Genomic DNA, 22,549 nt, shown 5'->3' on the forward strand with positions numbered 1-22,549 from the left:
GCGGCAAGACAAGAGAGGAAATGATAGGTGCCCTGTGTTGGAACGACCCGTTGCTTGAGAGAAAACTAACGAATAAATCAATAATTTTCCCCAGGGCCTCAATTAGAAAGTTTTTTTCGAATAAGCAAAATGGCGAATCTTACCTCTGCTAAACTAAAGGCGAATAATTCTCACTTAGGGTTCATTGCCAACTTCTTTCCCTGGATTTCATCTCACCACGAAGATATTTGCTGAGTGATGCTTAAATTTTTCATTTGAATTAAAACTCAAGACCCTTCAATTAGTGTCAACGTCCTGCCCAATAGGCATCAATATAGCCTTAGAGTTTCTGGGAAAAATTTACTGAGCTATGAATAACTATGATTCGACTTAGATACAGCGATATTGAAAAAGCTAGAGACGCTATCATCAAATCTAGACGCTAGAACACGCATGTTACATATGTGTCAAACATAAGCGTGAAACGACATTGATAAAAAAATTAAATCAAAAATTAATATTCCAGATGCATAATTTGGTGCCCTTTAGAGAGAGAGTGTGATCAATAGGTACACAAAGAATTAAGTTAGACCATAAAAAACTATTCGAAACAAGTTTCTAACTTACTAAAAGAACATAAGTATTCATATTAACTCCAGACTGAGCAGTGCCAAATCACGATGTATTATAGGGCTGCAGCCGGATGCTACCAAAATCTAGAATAAAGTGACTTTAACGTAGAAACGAGGTAAATTAGCATGGATAAGGAGTAGGAATACTTTCAGAAAAAAGAATATTTTCAATAAAAAGCAGCAAATCTCACAAACGCGATTACGAGTCATTAAATTAATTCGAACAAAAAGTGACGCAGCTACTTCTCGATTGCTACTCCCCAATACAATAAGGCGTGCTATATATTCGTGAGAGAGTGAAGTCGCGAAGCCACGCATTGGGAGAAGGCGGGGAAGTATGAGGCGTCGATAAAATGAGTCACGGTTCGGAACGGTAAGTTTTTATTGGGAACCCGCCCTTTTCCACGGGCGTATACCGGCAAGAGCCGATGACGAGTCCCGGGAGGAACAGCTTCTCAACGCAGACACCGCCATCACAAGAAATCGATGGGAGAACATGAGCAAGCACTGTGAGCAGGGGCGGTGTGGAGTGCTTGGAGGCCCTCGGCTGGGGCCCCGCTTACCGGGGAATTCGTGGGTCCCACTCCGGAAAAAAATTAAAATAGCATGCCCGGTAATGGACTTTGACGCTATTTTGGCTATTAAAAACAAGATAAAAGTTAATAAAAATTAGCAATTACGAATGAAAAAAACAATGAAAAGTGATAATTTCAAGATTATAAAATTTAATAATGTGTTACGGTCCAATTATCTACTTATTTAGTGAATTTGTTCCTTCAAAGTACACTGAAATCTAAAAAGCTTCTGAAATAATATTTTCAAATAACCCTTTCAAAAAATCATCAGGTTCTCTTTTATCTTCCGACACCTTTATTTTATTAATTTTTACAAAATCTTTTTACAGTGAGTATATAGTAAATATATCAGCCAATGAAAACGCATAATTATGCAATTGCAAAAAACTTGGGCTTCAAATCATGTGTAATTTTTATTTCGCCTTTCATATACCCTTCACGATAGATGCGAGCGTCGTCGGGCCCCCTAAGCTCGGGGCCCTCGGCGATCGCCGACCAGCCGACCAGGCCACCTCCGCCCCTGACTGTGAGTAAAACTTAACTCGCGAACGACTAACACACCAATCATTCTGATTTTATGTTCACAATGAATCGTTCCACTGAATGGACACTTAAGCCTTGATTACAATAAATACAACTTGGTTTGACTTTAAAAAATCAAAAAGCTCGTCTGTTGGTTAAAAATATTTAATAACGTAGTATACCATTTAACACGATTTATTTGTAGGAAAAGCTAAAATTTCGCAGTGCTGAAGTTAAGCAGTAGAAATGAAGAGTTATCTAGAGCTTTCATCTTTCAAAAGATAAAAAATATTCCTAGACCTATTAGATCTATTTTACTATTGATGCGAGGTTTTCGCTGCGATTAAATGGGTTGATTGCTCTATTTTTTATTGTTCTTACTCTAGTTTGTTTATTTATCTAGTTTACGTTACTAATAATCCATGTTACACGTAGTTAAGTTGTTACAAACGAGGCTTCATTTGTAGTGAACTAAAATATTTCTCGAAGGGAAACTACTTTTCCACAGAAATAATGTATTAAGCATGTTGATTTAGGCTTATGGTGCTAAGGAGAAGGTAGCAACTGCAAAGGTAATTTCTGCAATCCGGGAGAGGTAGGGAAAGAGTGGAGAGGAACCAGAACTCTAAGTTAACTTGCTCATATCAAATATTTTGAAAAGGACTGGGGATTAATGTCCTAAGAATCGCTTATCCTTCACTCGGACCAAACAAGGGGTGTCACTTCCTCTATAAAATCTCCACCCACATCAAGGATATGAACACATACTCTTCACATCAGAAGGCACCACAACAACTAAATCCATGAAATATCCCGATTAAAATGATTCCATACTTCCTCAAGCCTGAATATTACAAATCATTTTTTTGTCCCTCATAGTGAAAGCTCCAGCAATAGGTTTTCAGGGACCATTAGAGTGATCGATGGACCCATCATTTTCTGAATCATACGGCCATTACCACTGCCTGCTTTTCCACCGCTTATTCATCACTAACCTTATTTACAACCGTCATTCAATTGAAAACGAGGCGTGACGTTACAATCGCTGTCTAATCTGATTGGCTGAAAGATGGTACCAGCGATGGTTTTAGCGACGGAAAAAGGGGCGTGCCGGGCATTGGAAAAAGGGATAGGATTCCCATCCCTGAAATCATCGCGGAAAATCAATGTTTGAAACTGTCATTTTTTCGCTATCATTCGAGGGATCACTGGAACCATGGAGCTAGGAGGCGCCACTATTCTCCACTCCTGCGACTTCATTGATTCTCGCCGGTCGCCATAAATAATGGCGCTCCAATCGCTAGGGTGCATGTCAATATACTTATTAGCCCTCAAGAGGTGCGCTATGCAGCGAAATTAATCATTTATTGCTATAAATTAAACTAATGTATCTAAGAACATATTATCGTAAACAAACGATTATTATCGCCGCCTAGCGTATCTCTTTCGGGATAATACGTTTATTGACAAGCATCCTAGCGACTAGAGCTCCACAATTTACGGCCACCGGTGGGAATCAATGGAATCACGGGAGTGAAGGATCTTGTCTACAGTTGGAGCCGTCGATCGGAAAGAAGGAAAATTAATGTTGGGATAAAGGTATTGAATCCTTCATACTCATCGATGCAGATTGAGCTCCGTATTTCTCAAAAAATAAACAGCCACTCGACAAGAATTTTGAATTATTACCAATGAATTCTACGCAGTTCTTCTTATTTTAATGTTCAATACATTCCACACATTATTTTCTAAGTTAAATAGACCCTCGACTCATCACGGTACACGCATAAAAGTGCGAAACACGATGGAAAAATCCTCCCCTGTTTCTTCTGAACATCCCCACGGAATCGGAAGTGGCGAATACATCATCGTCGCGTAAGCCTTTGAAATTAACTCCCAAGCGTCACGAGAACCCGATGAAGATAACGGAATCTCGGTGCGACTCTCCCAAGCGGGAGGAGGGACCCTCCAGACAGAGTCGTCAACTGCAACCGTCGTGAATAAAAAAAATGAGTCGACACGGTCAGGAGACGTCGTCCGGGTCGGCCATCGCGTGCCTGCTCGACACGGGGACCAACCTCGGCGGCCATAGCGTGCAGAGCCGCGGCCGACGCCGACTTTGACAAATCGTGTGCGCTCACACCGACCCAGACGGATGGGCTACTTAAAACGTACTAGTAAATCCCCTTCGGTGTAACGAGGAGCATGTCAGACGGGGAACAAGAGTGAGGAAGAAATGAGGTACGAACGATTGAGTTCTGGTCCGTACAAGTTCTGATGCTGATGAAGACATTAGCTAGTCCCATTAATATCGATACGGAAAAAAAATCAATGCAGGTCACGGTGTACTACAGTAAAATTTTCTCCACAGTACAGAGGACTTACATGAAAACTCTAACGGCTCTGAGACATGCGATCCCTATACTCAGGCCTGAGAAATAATCCATACTACAGTTGCTTATGGTTGAGAAAAAATCAATTGATTGGAGCGGCATAAGAGTGTAGGAAAAGGAAAGATTTCGGATACTGAGAGCTCTATCAAAATGAACTCCACAAATAGACCTTTCTTAGTTTAGGCGAGATAATTCTAAGGAAACAACTTATTAAAGTTTACTAATTAATTTTTGTTTTAGTTCTCGATTTTAAGGGTAGGAGTTCCTACAATTGAAGAAAATTATTAAATGAATTCTCATCATTAGGAACATATTTAATTGAATGTATTTCTCTCTACTTCTCACCGCAATATAGCATACTCTTTGTCTCAGTATGTTAATGGTTACAACGTAGTGGCGACATAACCGTGGATAAGTTTTTCTCCTTTTTTCTCAAGGTAACATTTAGATTAAGTACCAGCATTATTACGTTAAAAGACAAAAAAAATCAGTACTTAACTAAATACAAATTTTAAGCTGAACCTTGATTAAGGTTGAATGCGTGGTAAATTTGTACTCTCATTGCAGAATGCATAAATTTTACTAATTGACGTATCAATTTTCAGCTATTGAGTATGTGAGCCTTCTTTCTGAAAATGATACAGACTGTTTCGCGAGTTGAAGTCTCCGTTCTTGCGTGCAGTCCCGACCAGTGATTTCAGCGCTCGAATATGAAGTCACAAGTTGAGAAATATGCCACGTACATTGAGAAATCGACACGATATGATAATGTCGTTTTATACCGTTCGCCATTCACGGGAGCAATATGGGAAGGCAAGAAGACCTTTGGAATCAAAGCGACGGTGGAAATTGAGTGCGCTCACTCAGTACAGGCACGTAAGCCAGGCGAGCCGTCGGGAGATATTAATTACTCAGAGCGGTTGCGTGAGAGCCAACTACAAGATAGAAGCGTGCACACGAATCTGAGCTCAACTCTGTTGAGAACTCATGGATATAATAAGAGAGAAGATTCATGAAACGAGGGAGACATCCATTGTTCAGTGTATGGTTTTAAAGAAAGGGAAAGAACTTCACTCTTGTCATTCCGCTGCACCAAACGCGTACGACGTCGTCTTAATTAACTCATCCCTAATGAGGGAGTTTATTTTTATGGAAGGCATGACCGACTTAGATTCATTTCTAACTTGATGCGTTCTATTCTTTCCATGTTGTGCACCTTTTTTCTCATTCCATCTAACTAGTAAATCCCCTTCGGTGAAAAAAGGCAAAATTACAAGAAAAGGTTGACAGAAAATGGTGTAAATACAGCGTCATCTACAAGATACCACGAAATATAGCTCAGAGTTTCCTTCCTTGCCGCCACGGCAAAAAAAACTTCATATTCACCCCATTACTTTCTTTTTCAGCCAATTAGTAATATTTAAAATCGCTGGAATAACTTGAGTGAAATGCCAAGCCATGCTCGTCTGAGGCAACTCATATTCACACAATAATTCTAAGCTTCAAAAAAGAAGAATTACCTAGATCTTTTATTATTATAATATATTATCCCTCATCATCATTAGAACTAGTTATTAAAATGAAATAAATTCTAGCAATTTTCCTCGATTATAAACTTTTATTCCCACCTAGGTTTCTATGTTATATCATCATCTTCAAGGTTGAAAATGGTTATGAACCTTGTAACATTAGTTGGTCACAAAAAACATTTTTTACCTTGAAGATGATGGCACGCTTTTATTCCAATATGAAAAATATTACACTCCACCACGCTTAGTTCTTCTGCTTTTATCACTAGCTATTAGTCCCACCAATAACAGGACCATTGGAAATCAAACCCACCATCACGGCAAAAAAAGATGATTGATGATGAATCCTCGGGTACAACCTTCTCATTAACGATCCGCTCATCTTAAATTAGACCTAACATATCAACGAGGAATGAATGAGACCAACATCGAAGTAACACGACGACATCATTAATAAGGGAGCGGATCGCGTAATCGTCCGGAAGCACGGGAGATGGCCGGCCGCAATGCTATCCTCACCGCACTCGCACGAAGGTCTCGTGGAAGTCTCCGAGCCGGCGAAACACGCTTTTCCAAACCCCCGCGCAAACCAGGCGCCCTAATCCCTGCACCTCCCGTTTCGACCACCCTCCGGGGCCACCCGCATTAAATCCATCCCCGTGTAGCTTCCCACATGCTGAATCCATGAGTCTCCGATGCAATGCTCCTGATTCCGCACGACAGTCACTCCCACAAGGCTGTGCGTGCGCTGGGGCCGCGTGTCGGACTGCTGTCCGCTCTGCAGCCCACCCGTGAGATTGTTCCGTGACCGCCTCTCTCGGCCGTGCTATCGGTTGCAGTGGCTCGCTTCTTTCTTTTCCATTAAAGAGATCCGAGGGAGAAAATAAAGAGTATCAATTGGGAACTCAAAAGCCGACTCCCGAAATGGTCTTTCGCGACACAGATACACCGGTTATGGTCACCACCTTGGAAATGCTCGCATCAGAAGAGGAAGTGAAATGGTAATCAATTAAGTTAAAACGTGTTTTACTCCGATTCCCAGACACAGAGTTTTATAATCTCTGCAAAATGTGATGAAAATAATGAAACATTACTCTCACATCGTATTTGCTGCATTTGTGAGTCGAGTTCTGAAATATTGCCATATTTTTTTACAGAAAAAACTTTATGACAACACTATTGATAGCAATGACCCTGAATTAGGATATCCTTAAGAGGAGGGCTTGATTATACGTCCGCGTTATGCATTCTAGTAGTTCCGGATTCCATTGATGTATTAATAACGCCAATAAGTTTTTCAATTTTGAAATGATTGATAGGAGAATAGATCTCGAACACAGATGGAATAGCGATTCAAGTCTGCCGCATAAACAGAGAGTTGTACAAACTGTTCACTGAAGATGATCACATTTTCCTTAATTTCACGCTTGGTCATAATTCAGAACGTTGAAATCGTAAAAAAATCTCTCATAAGACCTTAGAATGAACTTTATACACCCATTTTTCCATAATGATTAAAGCCTTAAATTAGAATTTGGATTAAGAAAAATTTCTCAAGCAAGTTCATAGGAAACTCAGAAGCAAGGTTACACTTACACTCCCCACCAGAAGCTTCAAGCGTACATCTTTCGCCGAAAAAATGTTATCTCCAAGTCTCGAATACTTCATCGTCCTACTACTCTAGTACTTAGTAATTGTCATTGAGAACGAACTAAATGAAATTTAATGTACTGGAGTACATTAAATTAAAATTTGTGGAAATTGCTCCTGCTTTGTCATTTTTCATTATTTCACGTTTCCACTCCATCTCGCCTGAAACCTCAGATTATGAACTAAATAAGTTTACTAAAAATGCAAATAATTACACTGTAAATAATTTATGGGGTTTAATGCCACATATTTTCCATTTTTCTCCACAATATGTGATGAAAATAAATAACCACTTGGAGCCATTCGTTGTATTTATTGCATTTGTAAGACGAGTTTTTAAAAGTTGGCATGTTTCAATAATCATTCCCGTAAAATCCTAAGAACCAAGCGTAATGGAGTGGTGTTTTTCCATGTTGAAATATAAACTTGCAAGAGCCTATTTCAATCATACCTTCGTCGACCTAAAAGCCAACAGTTTCATGTCAGATTTCATAGAAAGATACCCAAACCGTAATTGTTATTTCGGAGTTAACTTTGGGTGGAAAATTTTATCGCTAGTCAATTTATCTCCTTTTACAGAGACGCATGAACTAGCCGAATGTTTACCATTACCGAACGAAGGATGAAAATAAAGAAGCATGAGGAGACATCCGATATATTTACTGCATTTATAAGTCGAATTTATGAGCTATTTTTTATTTTAAGAAAGAATATGAGATTTTATCGTAAGATAACGAAACCGTTATTGGCATTTCGGAGTAATCTTCGGGCGGAAAATTTTATCTTCAGCCAATTTATCTCCTTTTCACCGACTTTTAATGATTACCGAACGAATGCCGTCAACTGATATCTTCGAACGAGACAAGCCCTCGCCTCCATATTGCAAATCGTCCATATGGCCGAGTTCCAAAAAGCCACACTCATTCGCGGTGGCACAAACGCATGTGGGAGTATATCTACCGAGTCCTTGCATCCGCCCACCCACCCCGCCTTCAAATTCCCCAAGCAGCAATCGATATCCCAACAACATCCAGACAATATTTTCGGCGTTAATGTATGACATCCGTGCAAGATCCATGCAAGTCCCATTAACGTTATATGAATATCTGTCAATATCCAAAGGACCCAACTAGCAACGTTGCAGCGATGTCCAACTGTAGACATGGAGGTTCGTATTACCACATCTCTTATATATCTTCACAATAAGTATCTGAGTACATAATTGGTGAACTTAAAATGTTTTTTTTTGTAATACCCAGAAATATAAACAAAAAAAATGTGCTCTTCAATTCTGCAAAAAATCCACAGAGAAAAAATCATAAGCCAGAGGCGTCATTTTCCCCTGTGGAAATTTGTGGACTATACCGGACAAGGTGGTATGGACTACTGAGCATATTATGCGACTAGCAGTCCAAATTGTGCGCACGGCGCACCGACCGGAGCCCGAACTTAGAACACAAAGAGATGTTCGCTCTGCAAGTATTTAAGTATTCCGGGACTAGCCACGGTGATAACTTTACGGGTGCTCCCCGCAATGCACAATTTGTGCGAAAATCCACAGAGAAAAAATCATTCGCCAATGATTTGATTGATTTTTTCGGCGAATGATTTTTTTCTCTGTGGATTTTTCGCACAATTTGTGCATTGCGGGTGACTCCCGTTATCACCGTGGCTAGTCCCTGTATACTAAAATTCCTCTTCGATTCTATACAGAACATATGCTACCTATGGATACTGCTTGGAATATAACAATTTTGTAATATTATAGATATTACAACTTGGATATCCATGCAACTTTATTTTAACACCTCCTCATGGATGTTACGAGTAGGATATCTATGAAATGTTGTCAAAATATCCATCGTGTTATAACAACGTGTTTTGGTTATATAAACCTTATTTAGATATCTGATGGATATAGTCTACTGCTTAGGTCATAGCCACCGTCTCCTGTGGTGTTCCCCGCTCTGGATCACGCCTGCATCCGCGGGGGAGGACGGCGGAGACCCGGTCTGCAGAGCACACTCCCTCGCCCGGCGTCCGGCCTCAAGTCGCCGGTCAGCTCCACCCGGACCTCCCGCTTCGTACTTTATTAACCCGATCGCCCGGATAATTCCTCCCGGCTGGGACCGCGGGTGGTCGGCATGAGGACAGGTTTTCAGCCCGCCGAAGATGGCAACGGTAGCGGGAATCGAGGAGTTCGCTCCCCGCCCCACGCTTACGCGGTGCCCGGAGGGTTTTTTTTGGTATATGTCGAGGGTTGATAGGGAGCGCATATATATATGTTTATGTAAGGGAGGAGCCGGGGAGTTTGGTTATAAAAGGTGTGCGGAGGCAGTAAGCCATGCGTCTCGCTCGCGTCGCAGCGGGGAACCGGAGTATTGGGCGCGAATTTCAATTAAAGAGACGCCGCCTCACCCCAGCTACGATCGTCACTTTGGGCTTTCCTAAGCAGCGCCACCGCAAATGGTACCGTTTTGTGTCGACTACAGTTCACTTCGAGAGGGAATAGAGGATTAACATTGGACTCAACGAAATCACACTATTGCGAACCTATTTGTTGCGCCTTACCATGTCAATACCAAATTACGCAGTATTTAATTCCTCCCATGATTCAACATGATACTTTAAAAAAACAGAATGAGCTCAACAGCTGAAGGAAAGACGTTTTGAAACTACAAACTATCACTACAAATTTTTACCTTAAATGAAAATAACGGTAACTACTAAAAACAAAACATGATTAACACAAATGTTTACGTTACAGTATTGAGAATTATCATCCTCAGAATGAGGATAAAAAGAATTTTAATAAGCCTTGTTCATCGATGGCAAAAAATATAGAAATCTCACCATAGTTTCAGCGCACTAGTAAGGTAATATAGGTAAGTATATGTCGTTCCTATTCAACACCACAACTAATGCCACTGTTTCCAGGTTGGGAATTTTATCTAGCAAATTAATGCTAAAGCTATCGATTTGAGTCGGCTGTTTCCTTTCGAAGGGAAATAGAGTTTATCTACTGACGCTAGCAACACACACTGGTCACACACCTAAGTGTTTCATCATGGCAATTTGACGAAACTAGGGCCTTGTTTGATGCACACGGATACCAATGCATGACTTGCTGATTTCATACCCTATGTGAATGCAAATGCTATTCTTATTCAAGTTTCGATCAACCCGCTGTCTAGAAGATTAAATTGACACTGGGAAAAGACGGTGCTTAACTATGTCTTTAGCCCTAGTTGCGCCTTAATATGCCAATACCCAGTAACATAGTATTTGATTCCTACCTTGTTCAACCATTAAAACTTACATATAAATTATAGCCAGACGAGGAAAATGTCGTATTCGTTTTATTCATGCTGACTTAACTGAATAATATTCGCAGTTACAATTCATTCTGCCATTGCCAATTACGCATTTTTTTCCAGCGCCACCGTTTATATATATTTTTTTTAATTTTCAAGAATTTTTACACAAGAATAAATAGTGTATTGTTACCTGACAACATACACTCAGAGCGATATATTTATGTTTATAATTATCGAGCACTGATAATTGATAGAAAATATTTTGTGAATATAATTCGGCGACTATTGCGCCACAGGAAAAACTTAAAAAACGGAAAGGTTAATTCGTGGGATAGGTATGAGGATGAGATGGGAAGATACTACAATAAATCTGATGATTTTGAATAAGACATTATTTTTGTTTATTCGTTGAGTAAAAAACTCCACATTTCAAATCAATGGCGAGGGATAATATCACTCATCACACAAAAATAAATTAACAATAGAAAATTTAAGCGCAGCACAAACTGAACCCTGCTTTATACCAATATTTTCCTTGACAGCTAAAATATTTCGAGCCTATAGAGGTGCCAATGACACCGGCCTGGATATATGTAACTTGCATAGAAGTTGTTTATTAATTCAGAAGAAACGTAATCTTGTCTTTCATCCATGGACGAGCGAAAACCCAAAGTTGGGTCACCATGCTACCGGAATTAATAGGAATGGTACGTGCCAAAATGTTTCAAAATAAATCAAAATATTAAGTACAATTAGCTATTCAAATGTTACAATTCCTGATATTTTACCTCAATTCTTATGGTTTTTTTCAATCATCCATTTAGAAGACACCAAGTTATTGCACATTCTGAAGATCAGTCACATGTCAAAAAAATGTAACCTTCGAAAATCTCTAATTTTTTAAATTTACGAAAGGAAAAAAACTATCATTAATTAAGGCAAGCATTTATTATGAATATTATGAATGTAATAAATTGCATGAGTTGTTTCTATTACGAAATCCCAGTTAGAGATATGAAACCAATGCATCATACTCCTTGAAAATGATGAAATGCCAATTTGTATCGTACTACGACACTCATACTTCATACTGTTTCAAGTAATTCCAATACGGAAAAGATTTATCGGCAACGTCACTAATAATAAATGTGGAGAAACAGTAAAAACCAGATGACCTCCGATTGTGACTGATATGTAACATATTTCCTTCACCGCAGTTATGAATTGCAATACAATCCCTTCCATATACAGTCAAAAATATTTACCTCGAATTTATTCATCCATCCATTCGAAAATCAATGCACCAGATACCGTCATTCGTCATTCGTGGCACGGGAAATTTGAAAAATGTATAGCATATTGTTCATTACCAAGCCCCGGGGGCATGATTAATGAGTCAATTGAAGCAAAATGTTCAAATGATATGCCTTTCACTACACTTCCTCTGAATTAAAACAATTAATATCCATACTAAATAAATTTAAAAAGCTAAAATTAATCAATCCACTACATACTGGTATAATAGATTGCCTTTAAAAGTCACTATTTTGACAAGGCGGAAGATAACCAACTCATGGCTTAAATTATGCATCTCTTTCCATAAAGCAGAATGATAACACAACTCGCGTCCAGTTCTCTTTCAAACCATTCACACATATGGGTGTTGAACTATCTAAAATAGCACAACCTTAAAGCAGCATTTTAAACTTGTGTCCTATAGCATCAAGTAAAAATCTGATACGTTAGCCAAATCTTGCCTAAAATATCTAAAAATGAGCCAAGAAATAAAAGACGATGTAGTTACTAATGTTTCAATTTCAATAATAGAAATGAAGTTCAACTTTCTTCCTCATATGATACTTTTGTATCAGGATTATCTATCGCGACTATGTTTTAGTCCAATGGCTTACGCAACCATTTGAAACGCTCGCAGCTTCATCCCTAGATGATTAGTATTATCATTTCTGACATTATAGACATAGAAAAATAAATTCATTTAATTGTTTAAGAGGATGCAACGAAACATTTATGTGCTATCAATTCTACACCACTCAAAAGTAGAGATTAGTGATTTTAATCTGGTCTCTTTCTTTGCATTGTAGCTAACTGATAGGTTCTCAATCCCACATACACCTGAGAGTTTGTAGTCATTACTGTAAGAGAATGATTATCTTGAAGATGATAAAAAGGTGTTTCTAGATGCCTCTTTGGCAAAGATTGTGAGGTACACGTTGGACCATATATTCAGAGTAGCAGAGCTGAAAACAATACGTTTCTTTCCATTCAGGAAAATAAGAATATGACACGAAATCATTCACAAGACGACAACAAAAGAAGCTAAGAGTAACTTAGCATGTGCGATATTGATGTATTGTCACATTTACCAGAAGCCCTAGAGAATTATGATGCATAAATTCACTAGCAAAACACTGCAAAAGATGCGGTCATTTAGAGGGAGGCTTATGATCATATTTAGTGAAGATAATATTGAAGCATGGCATAAAGCAAAAGATAAAATGAAAACTTAGAAAACTATATTAGGTATAATGCGAGTGAAGGACTCGGCCTATTCCAAATTTACGCATATAAGCATAAAGAGATAGTAAATATAGCCCTCAGAAGAAGGATATCTTAATCGGAATTCCCATCGGGCACAACAGGATAAACCCTCCCCTGTAGCACGCCTTATATTCAACTCCGTGTAGAGCCCAGGGACACTTGATCGAACCTATTCGCCGGGAAAGACTGAAATCATTAATGACGAGCATCCTAATTCTTGGAAAAACAGTAACCACGCCAGCGCGGTGACGGGCCCTCTTCAACCGGCTTCACCAACCGCTTTCGCCCGGGAATCCCATGCGTCCCTTCCGAGCCGGCGGACACGCCGCCAAACCCGTCGACCTCCGTCGTTTCTGGCGGCCGCGACGAAAGATATCCGGGCCCGGGCCAGGTAAATGACCCAATAAACTCGCCGAATATCACAGAGGTAAGTGGCTAATACTTTCTTAAATCCTCCACACAATGAATATCTATACGTAGCGTAGTTGATCGTAACAGTCTCCGGCGTAATTTCACCAGATATCAGTCAGATTATGTGGGCCTCTAGATCTTTCGTTAAGTCTGGTGCATATGGGAGGGGAAATGATAATGGTAACTGCGTTTATGAACAATGAAAAGAATTAGACCGTGCCAATTCTATTTTAACAATGGACATTTTATTGCAATAATCAATTTCGTAGCTGTTTTACGGGCCTTAAAAAATTATTTAAAAAATAATCCCAGTTCTTTTATTCCCTAGTGAAATTTCAGCAGCTATTTCCTGCTCTGTCCCTGAAAACCCGCCTTTGTATCGAAATAAAATCAAGAAATAATTTAATGAAAAACTACTGTCCAAATACGATAGTTTTGGAACAACTTCTATCTCAAATTACTACACTATGGACACAATAAGAGTTTATTTTCCACGGAAATGAGCTACTTGGGGATACATGCTTCCTCTAACCGAAAGCAAGCCCACTTTTGTATCTAAATGCAATTGGGTATTCATTAAATATCAAAACTGATGTAAGACTAAGATAATAATTTTTGGAAAAACTTCTATCCCAAATGAATACACAATGCTCAAATTCACAGTTTATTCTCCACGGAGATGAGCCATTCCGAGATCTATGCTGTCTCTCGCCGAAAGCAAATCCATAACAAAGGTCACAAGATGTCCGTCATATCGTGGGTCCCGTGGTCTTTCGTTAACTCGGGTGCGAGAGGTGAGGGAAAAATAATGCGAATGCATTATTACGACCGCGGTTCCCTTTCAAAGCCACTCGGGTAATAAGCTGTAAAAACGCCGGCTAGTTTCTCTTATTTTGTTTCCGAGGCAAATGTGGAAACGGACGCTATTTTTACGGCCACGGAAGGTTGCATCCCGGAGGGAATAATGTGGATTGCCGTTCAGCCCGAGACCTAAAGGAGGTGCGACTGGAATTCATCCCTTTTTCTTCAGATCATATCTCGAATGAGACGCTACCTTTATTATCTGCTCAGTGGGGAATTGAACGACGGTTTAAACAGTCGGCAATTCCGCGAATGCTACTACCCTCGCAAAAGAGTGGAATACGAGCAAAAATTATCCGCAAGTGTTTTCTCCGCAGTTTTCCAACGGCACGGGAAACGTTCGATGAAGACATTACAATTATGCAGTATGCTCGCAAAATTCATTCCGTTTCAGCTGTAATTTCAAAATTTATCATTGATCAGCAGCCACGCATTGCGTCCAAATGTTAATTTTAGACAGGAAACGTCATCTTTGGCAATTATCGTCCTCAGTTTTCCAACATCACGGGCGTTCTATGAAGGCATTACAGTTATCCCTGTATGTTCGCGACATTCATTCCGTTACAATTGTAATTTCAGAATTTAGCATTAATCAATTTTCACTCATTGCGTCGAAATCTTAAATTTAGATAGGAAAACTCATCTTGGCGCATTGCAGAACTCTAACACCATAAAGGTAACTTCAATTAACTACAATATAAAAGTGGTATCAAATAACAGAAACCTTAAAATATTCTAAGACGAATGTAATTGGTATCACAAAAAATAAGATTTTAAGTGGGTGTATTAATTCCCCGAGCTTGTAGAAAGGAAATGTGGGAAGTAAGTTTTGTTTTATAAAGAGAGTATATTTCAAAAAAAGCATTCGCTCCATTACTGCAGATTCTTCAAAATAAAACCGATAAAAATATACTTACAATTCAAAACTCCATATTTCAATAGTAACATTTTTGAACGTGTCGTTTAATTAAGAAACATCTAACGTAAGAAAAATAAATAATCAGCCGGTGATAAAACAGACAGTAAAAGCACATTGCCATCTGGCTGCAAATCATTAATATACATGCTCGTCAGATACACCCTTTTTTATTCAAATTACGCCACGATCAATAATATTCATAAGAATACTTCCTAAAGAAACTGATTCAACTCTTCAGAATCCCTATCTTTTGAAATAGAATAATTTTTTTAAAAACCTACCAACGCCAACTACAACAATTTTAAGACGCTGTTCATGTATTTTCGAAAAAAATTTTTGTTTCATTTTATATTCTGAGCCCAAAAAATAGAGAATCGAAAAGCACAAGAAACTCGGCACCCAAGAAAAGAAAATAGCATTATAGTCAATGGAATTTAAAAATTAAACAAAAATACCTAATTACAACTGAAAATCATATATTTGATCAGTAAGTACCCGAGATTTAAATCAATTAGTTATAGAAATTCACACATAACGATTAAACAGATAAATGCATACTCGATTTCGTATTATAAAAAAATCTGAGAGAATACGAAATTTTATAATCTCTGAGAAAATTATATCTATATCAATAATGCTAATGCAGATCATATCATAGATTGTAGTAACTTATTGAAGGTTGGATAAAATTCGCAAACAAATTCAACAAATGAATCACCTCCGATGGATAACATTTCAAACATACTGTCGAAATATCTCTCGAACATATGATTATAATGCAACTTGAAGCAAAGGTAAAACTTAAAGAAAGACAACAATATAATAGGAAGAGAAGCACGTATAAACGGGGCAATATCAAAAGAAAAAATCATCGACGAATCCTTTACTAGGCGAAGCGCATTTTATGCCCACATAACCATGTAAAACAAAGAGCAGTAAGCTGACTGCCTCGCCGAACGCTCCGTTTGAAATTATTCCCATTAGCAGGGGAATCGACAGGTAGTCGAGCGTCCGCCGTGTAGTTTCGAATTTTACGCTGATAACAAGCCTTTTAAAGGAGCACGGCCGGCCTACCACGCTTCACCAAATGCCCGGCGGGGGTCTGAGGGGAGGAAAAAAAACCTTCATAAAACGTCAGGCCGGCTACTGTGCTGTGCTCTCTCCCGCCCCATTCACGCGACCAACACAACCCGTTTGAATGGGGGAGCCTACCCCATCCTCCCCGCACGAGATTGACTCCGGAATATAGTTCATAAACACGCAGTCAGCCACAAATCAAGAAAATGCGAAGCCGCATAGAATATTCGGTCCTTTATTGTGCTATTTGACTCCCGGACGAAAGTTATTCCTGCATATGCGAGCGTTGAAATCTCCACACGAATACTATAAAAAGATACAAAAACCACACGGACTGTTTACATATACCGTTTTTAATGCAACCGGAAATTTAAACAAGTTGGATATTAAAAAAAAATTGAAGCGGAGAATACCCATACACGTATTAACAATGAAAATTTATCTTCCGCATTGGCTAGGTAAGACGCCTCAAGAACAAGACAAAAACACGCTAATATAGGTGCGAAGAATGCTTTATAATAAAGAGGGGATTAAAATAAAATCGAAAATACATAAAAAAGATAACACTTATAATATAGGAAGATTTTTCTAAACTGTGACCCTTGAATAAATCTCCTCGCGTGAGGCATATGAAAACTTAATATAGAATGTATTTAACTTAATCTACTCCGTCGGAAATTCAAAATCAGCAATAAATAAAAATATTACCCGGAATTTTAACCTAATCTATCCTCCACTTACACCATACTATCTTCGGCGCACAAAATTGACTCATATTGAGCATCAACAGCTAACTTTTCTCCACAAAAATATCATCCAAACATAATTTTTCAATGCTTTTACGGAGAAACGATTCCATGAACGCTGCGAAAGATGTATACATTGTAATTCTCCAAAACATCGGTGACTAAGTCAGTAACAACGGCAGAAACGCATTCTCTTCAACATCGAGACGAAGATTCGAATTAGAATGTATAACTGAAAGGCTACATTTTAGATAAACTAATACTGATACGATCTACCAAGGAAATATCTACGGGGTGGATATTTCGGCAGACTATGTCGCGATAGGATGGAACTACCTAATAACACCGATAAAAATCTAAAAATTGATACAAAATATTTTTAGAATTGTTTCGTGGTTCGGTGCCTTATGGGACCGCGAAGGTAGTTAGATACAAGAGCCAAACTTTAAAGTGAAAACAGGACAACCAAAAATCAATGTAGAGATGAGTTCCTTAGATTACCATGCTGAGGATCAAAATATCTATGACGAAGCAAATAGTGAAGTAGAAAATGGAAGAAAATCATACTATGGGAACACAAATGACGCAGGATCAAATTAAAAGTTGAAAAGTAAAACATCCTTTTCCACTTTACGTCGAGAAATAAATGAGAGAAAGCATCTTGAAGGGATAATCACGATACAATGGAACAACCTTTTCACGTAATAATACTAGCTCTTAGAAACGTGGCAAAAAGGTCTTTGATTCGGAATTGGTGGCACAAAAATAAACGAAAAATGAATTTGAGTATACAAACACACAGAAAAACACCTTGAAAAGAAACCAAAAATTGGAAAAAGCTACATTTAGGATCAATACACCAACGGCAAATCTAGCAAAAACGAGCGAAAGGCTGCAAACTTTTGAAACAGCAGAATACCTTAAGCCTAATGATAAAAACCGAAGCATTCATTACTGATTATTTCAGGCTAAACCCTGTAAAACCATTCCATTATAGTAAATGAAAAAAATAGCTTGGTTTGTGTGTTTGGCTCAATAATATATAAGTGAACCTAACCGTAGCATCTACGATACCAAGAAAATTGAATCAGCATCAATATGGAACGATTTCACCGTATCATTTAGCGGACTCTTAGAAAGTGATAGAAGACATCCACAGATTGGAAGCCGTTTTTAGGATTAGGAGGTTGTTGCTACCGGAGGATGGGATTCTCTGGAGTGGGTGGTGGGTGGGTGAGGGGGTGGCGGACACCGGGAGGAGGGGGAGGGGTAGGCGAGAGTAGGGGGGTGGAGAGGGGTGGGAGGACAGATAGCGAGAGCGGCAGACGTTACGCGAAATGGTAGCCGGTTGACGGTATTTAAGCGGCGAGGAGGTGGAAAGCTGAACCGGTCCCCAACGCCATAAAAAACACGCCGAAAAAATGTCAACGACAATTCCAGGACGGGTGGGCGGGCTCTGGAGGAGGCCAAAATATACAGGCGATGCAATAAAACATCGCGCGCGATAGCCTAAGAATAGACCGCGGCACGGATCCACACACACCGTGCCCTAGACCTAAAAATCGTGCACAAATCATAACACTCACCTCAATTCGCCACCGGAAAGGGTGTGAAATGGGCCCTCGAAGCACTCCCGACGTCACCAAAGCGGGCGGAAACCTGGTTTGGACGTTCCCGGAGGGTGGAATATGTCTGCACGCCGGAGTCCTCGCAGTGGGGCTGCCGAAACGTCTTCTGGGCGCTTTCCGACCTCGAGTGGGGAGCTTAATTTTTTACCCGGACCTCGTGGGCGTCTCTTGAACGGGCGATACCTTCTTCCCAGACCTCTCTCTCTCTCTCCCACTCTCACAGCTTCTTTCCCTTCCTCTACTATCCGAGCCCTCTGCGACTGTTGGGTTCCGCGTCTGCCCTCCGTCTGACGTGAGGTGGCCTTACCTGTGACTCCCTCAGGAGTCCAAGAGTAGGGAAGAGGAGGAGGAGGAGGAGGGGAGGAGTAGGGCGGCCGTGCAGAGAGGTAGGGAGGAGAGCTAGGAGGAGGGGGGAGTGAGAGAGAGGAAGAGTGAAAGAAAGAGAGAAGAAGGGATATGGTAGGATGGGCTACACCGGTGGCCCCTCCCACAATATAACGTCCCTTCTCCCGCCTTCACACTCTCGGGGCCCCGGAGTCTCCCAGGGGGGTTTCGCGGGGGTAGGAGAATCCCCCCCTTACCCCCTCCAAACACTCCTCCCCTAATCTTTACCGCCCCTGACTTCCCCAATCCACGAGACTTCGACTCACTCCGCCTTCCTAGGTTGTGGGGGGACTGCCGTGCGCGCTGCTATGACGACTACCTCCGCGAAGGGAGAGAGAGTTTGGTAAGAATACGTCCGATGCGGTGGTGGGATTAAAAAAAAGGAAGGCAAAGGTATGACTGGGCGGTTGGTGGTGGGATAGGGTTGGGGGATGGATAGGTTGCCTCCCGAGTTGGGATGGGAGAGACGAGGGGAAGGTGATATACGGATCTATGGAGAGGGTAGTGATGGGAGATTGGGAGAGAGTTTGGCCGGGAAGGAGAGCGGTGGTTCCCCGGCAACGGACTGAGCGGGTAGGGGAGGATCACATTCTGGTGGCACGGCACTCAATTTACAATACCGGACCTCGATTAGAAAAATCATCTTTGAAGATAGATTAAGCAGATAGAAAAATCGTTGCTTCAAGAAATTTTTCCTCTTTCAGGCAGTTAGTCGATTTCGATAGGTCGAGGGGTATCGATTGATCGAAATCCGAAGCTATTTTTGTCGCCTTGTACTGATCGATTGTTGGTTCAAGTTCTAATCCTAGTGGTGGCAGAGGTTATTCAATGACGGCCCGATTTCTGGTTCAATGCTTTTCTGTTTTATGCAGTTAGACGATTTCGATGAGGGGTATCGATCGAAATCCGAAGCAATTTTCGTAGCCTTCTAATTATTGATTGTTGGTTCAGGTTGGTGATGTGGTCAGTGTGTTGGTCCCCCTACCCCGTAGGCTCAGGTTCAAATCCTAGTGGTGGCAGAGATTTTTTAATCATAGCCCGATTACTGCTCTATTGCTTTGAGGACGGCAGTTCAAGTACGTCGGATGGGATGCTAAGCCGCAGTTCCTTTGGCGCTTTCCGTTATCAGTAGGCCAGCGCTAACACCGTGTTTCTCTCCGCCCTTCTTTTCCTACCCTTCTCCATGATGTAAACGACTACGCTGTCGATTGCCTCCTCCAAAAAACAAAAAACAACATCAGTAGTCCTCAATGATCAACTCTGATCGATTTTCATTATATTTACCCATTTTTCCTTAGTAGCGGATACAGAAAAAACTCAAGGGGGGTGGGTGCAAAAGATATCTTCATCTACCTTTACTTTTGTAGCAATGATAAATAATTAAGTCAAATGCAAAGTTTAAGAAAGTGTTATTTAAACTGATACCGGACAATGCTATATTATGATATAAAAAAGTTACAATTGTGGTTCTGCATTGCTAGGCAATGCGAGCGGCCCCACCAGGGTCCCCCCCGTACCTACATATGTATATATCGAGCACTGGTCTTTTGAGTCTCGATCGATTAATCGAAACCCGAAGAGCTTTTCCCCGATCGCGGCCGACTACCAAATGCAATCGATGGTTAAGTGCCAATAGGGTTGTTTCCAGTCATTACTTATGGCCATTCATATGTCAGTGGTAGATATCAATGCTAATTGATCCGACAATCAATATCCATCGACAGATGGCGATAACAATAAACACCAAAACAAATAAAACCTTTATCGCATAGGAGCCCGCAAGTCACTGCCATATCGTTAACGAGCAAACTTGTAAGCAAAATCATAGAAAACAGTTTTCACTGATTCAGGCCTTTAATAACCCTGGGAAAAGAGAAATATGCACCATATGCAGTCATACAAATGACATATTTCATGGGAAGTCTAATTTTTCAACCAGTTAATTTGGTCACCTCTCGTAATTATATCTAAAACAAATTCAACGCATCAACACATATTATGACGAGACGTATCCTATTTTTTAAAATCTCGAGTGAAGCCTTCAGACAACCCACATAAATAAACCTTAAAAATTCGAGGTGGACGAGGGAAAAGGAACTGGCCCTCTAACCCGGAATTTCACACTCCCGTAGGTTAGTAATAGGAAGCTCTACCATCACCCCACAAAAAAACCTTTGGGTTTGATCACTGAGTGAGTTTGCCAAAATATCCGAGAACTCGATTAACGTAAAGCGACGAAATAGGTACATCCAAAGGTCTAAAACCGTTCAAATAAAGCCTACAAGTACGTCTCGGATGTTTTGGCCATGGCAACGACAGAGGAGGAACAGCCTGCTGTAGAGTTATGAGCAGGATTCTCCCATCAGCTTCGCATCCGGCGTCTGACTATCCATGCCCCAACCGCCCATTGCGAATTGTCGCTCCGTGATTTTCAACGGCCCGAACCACTCACAAACGCAACCTAAAGGGATAATGCTGGGCCCCGTCGGCGGATCTTTTGTTCCCAACTGATCGAGGACGTTTCCGCATCTGCTATCCGCCGCGGCTTCGCCAACATCCTCCGGGTGATTCGAAGTTTGGGGAGTTGTAGGACGATTTTTGTGGGCTGGAAAATTCTCTATCCTCAAGAGCGAAAAATACACGAAAGGGGCCGTTCACTCAGACCTGAAATCGCATTTCATTAGACGAATTAGAATGCGAGAGGAAAAAAACACGGTGTTCTAGAAGGAATCTGCAATGCTTCAGGAGGTGGTAGGGGAGAAAATTACATGAGAATTTTATCTACTCCTACATTTTGATTTGACAACTGAATAACAAAGATAACAAAGCGAAGGAGCTTTAGGTGGTCTTCAAGTTTGACCCACCATTAAATAACAAAAATTTATACCAATAAAAGAAAATAATATTACAGTAAATAATAGGCGAGTTTTTAAAGAAATAACATCAAAATAAACGTTCAATTATTTCTTGTGAGAAAAGCTAGTCTTTGGCAAGTCTTAACATTTTGTTTCCCTGATTTATATTTTTTTAATTTTAGCGGGCAGTAAATGAAATAACTTTGGACCCATGTAAAGAAAACGTTTATATAATGTTTTCTTGGGTCTGTTTGTTACTACAAATGAATCAATTTATTTAATTAGTTTTTGTCCGTAAAAATGGGATCGATACTCCTATGAGTTATGGCTACGTAAAAATGTTTTGAACGCACTTTGCAGTTACCATGGAAACGGCTTTTCTGGGGTATCCAGCCTTTTAGAAATGTTATTTAATTTTCAGGATTTTTAAGGACATTAAACCGTTAATATGAAACGAAAGCGTGCTATTATAACTGTCTGAAAAAATTAATCTCAAAATAGGTGAGATTGCG

General features: G+C 40.1%; 1 protein-coding gene across 3 annotated transcripts in view; it reads right to left on the bottom strand.

Annotated features, from left to right (window-relative positions):
• Positions 1–19,199, bottom strand: part of LOC124163746 (protein drumstick-like) — a 120,823-nt gene extending 101,624 nt beyond the window's left edge. For 2 of the 3 annotated variants that reach the window (XM_046540824.1, XM_046540823.1), the window contains exon 1: positions 18,757–19,185. The gene's annotated coding sequence lies outside the window, so the exon portion shown is untranslated. Of the gene's footprint in view, positions 1–18,756 lie in introns of all 3 variants that reach the window. The other variant, XR_006865835.1, reaches the window with a different exon arrangement.
• Positions 19,200–22,549: the final 3,350 nt, after the last annotated feature.

This window comes from Ischnura elegans, chromosome 8 (assembly GCF_921293095.1).
Source record: "Ischnura elegans chromosome 8, ioIscEleg1.1, whole genome shotgun sequence".
Classification (NCBI taxonomy): Eukaryota; Metazoa; Arthropoda; class Insecta; order Odonata; family Coenagrionidae; genus Ischnura; species Ischnura elegans.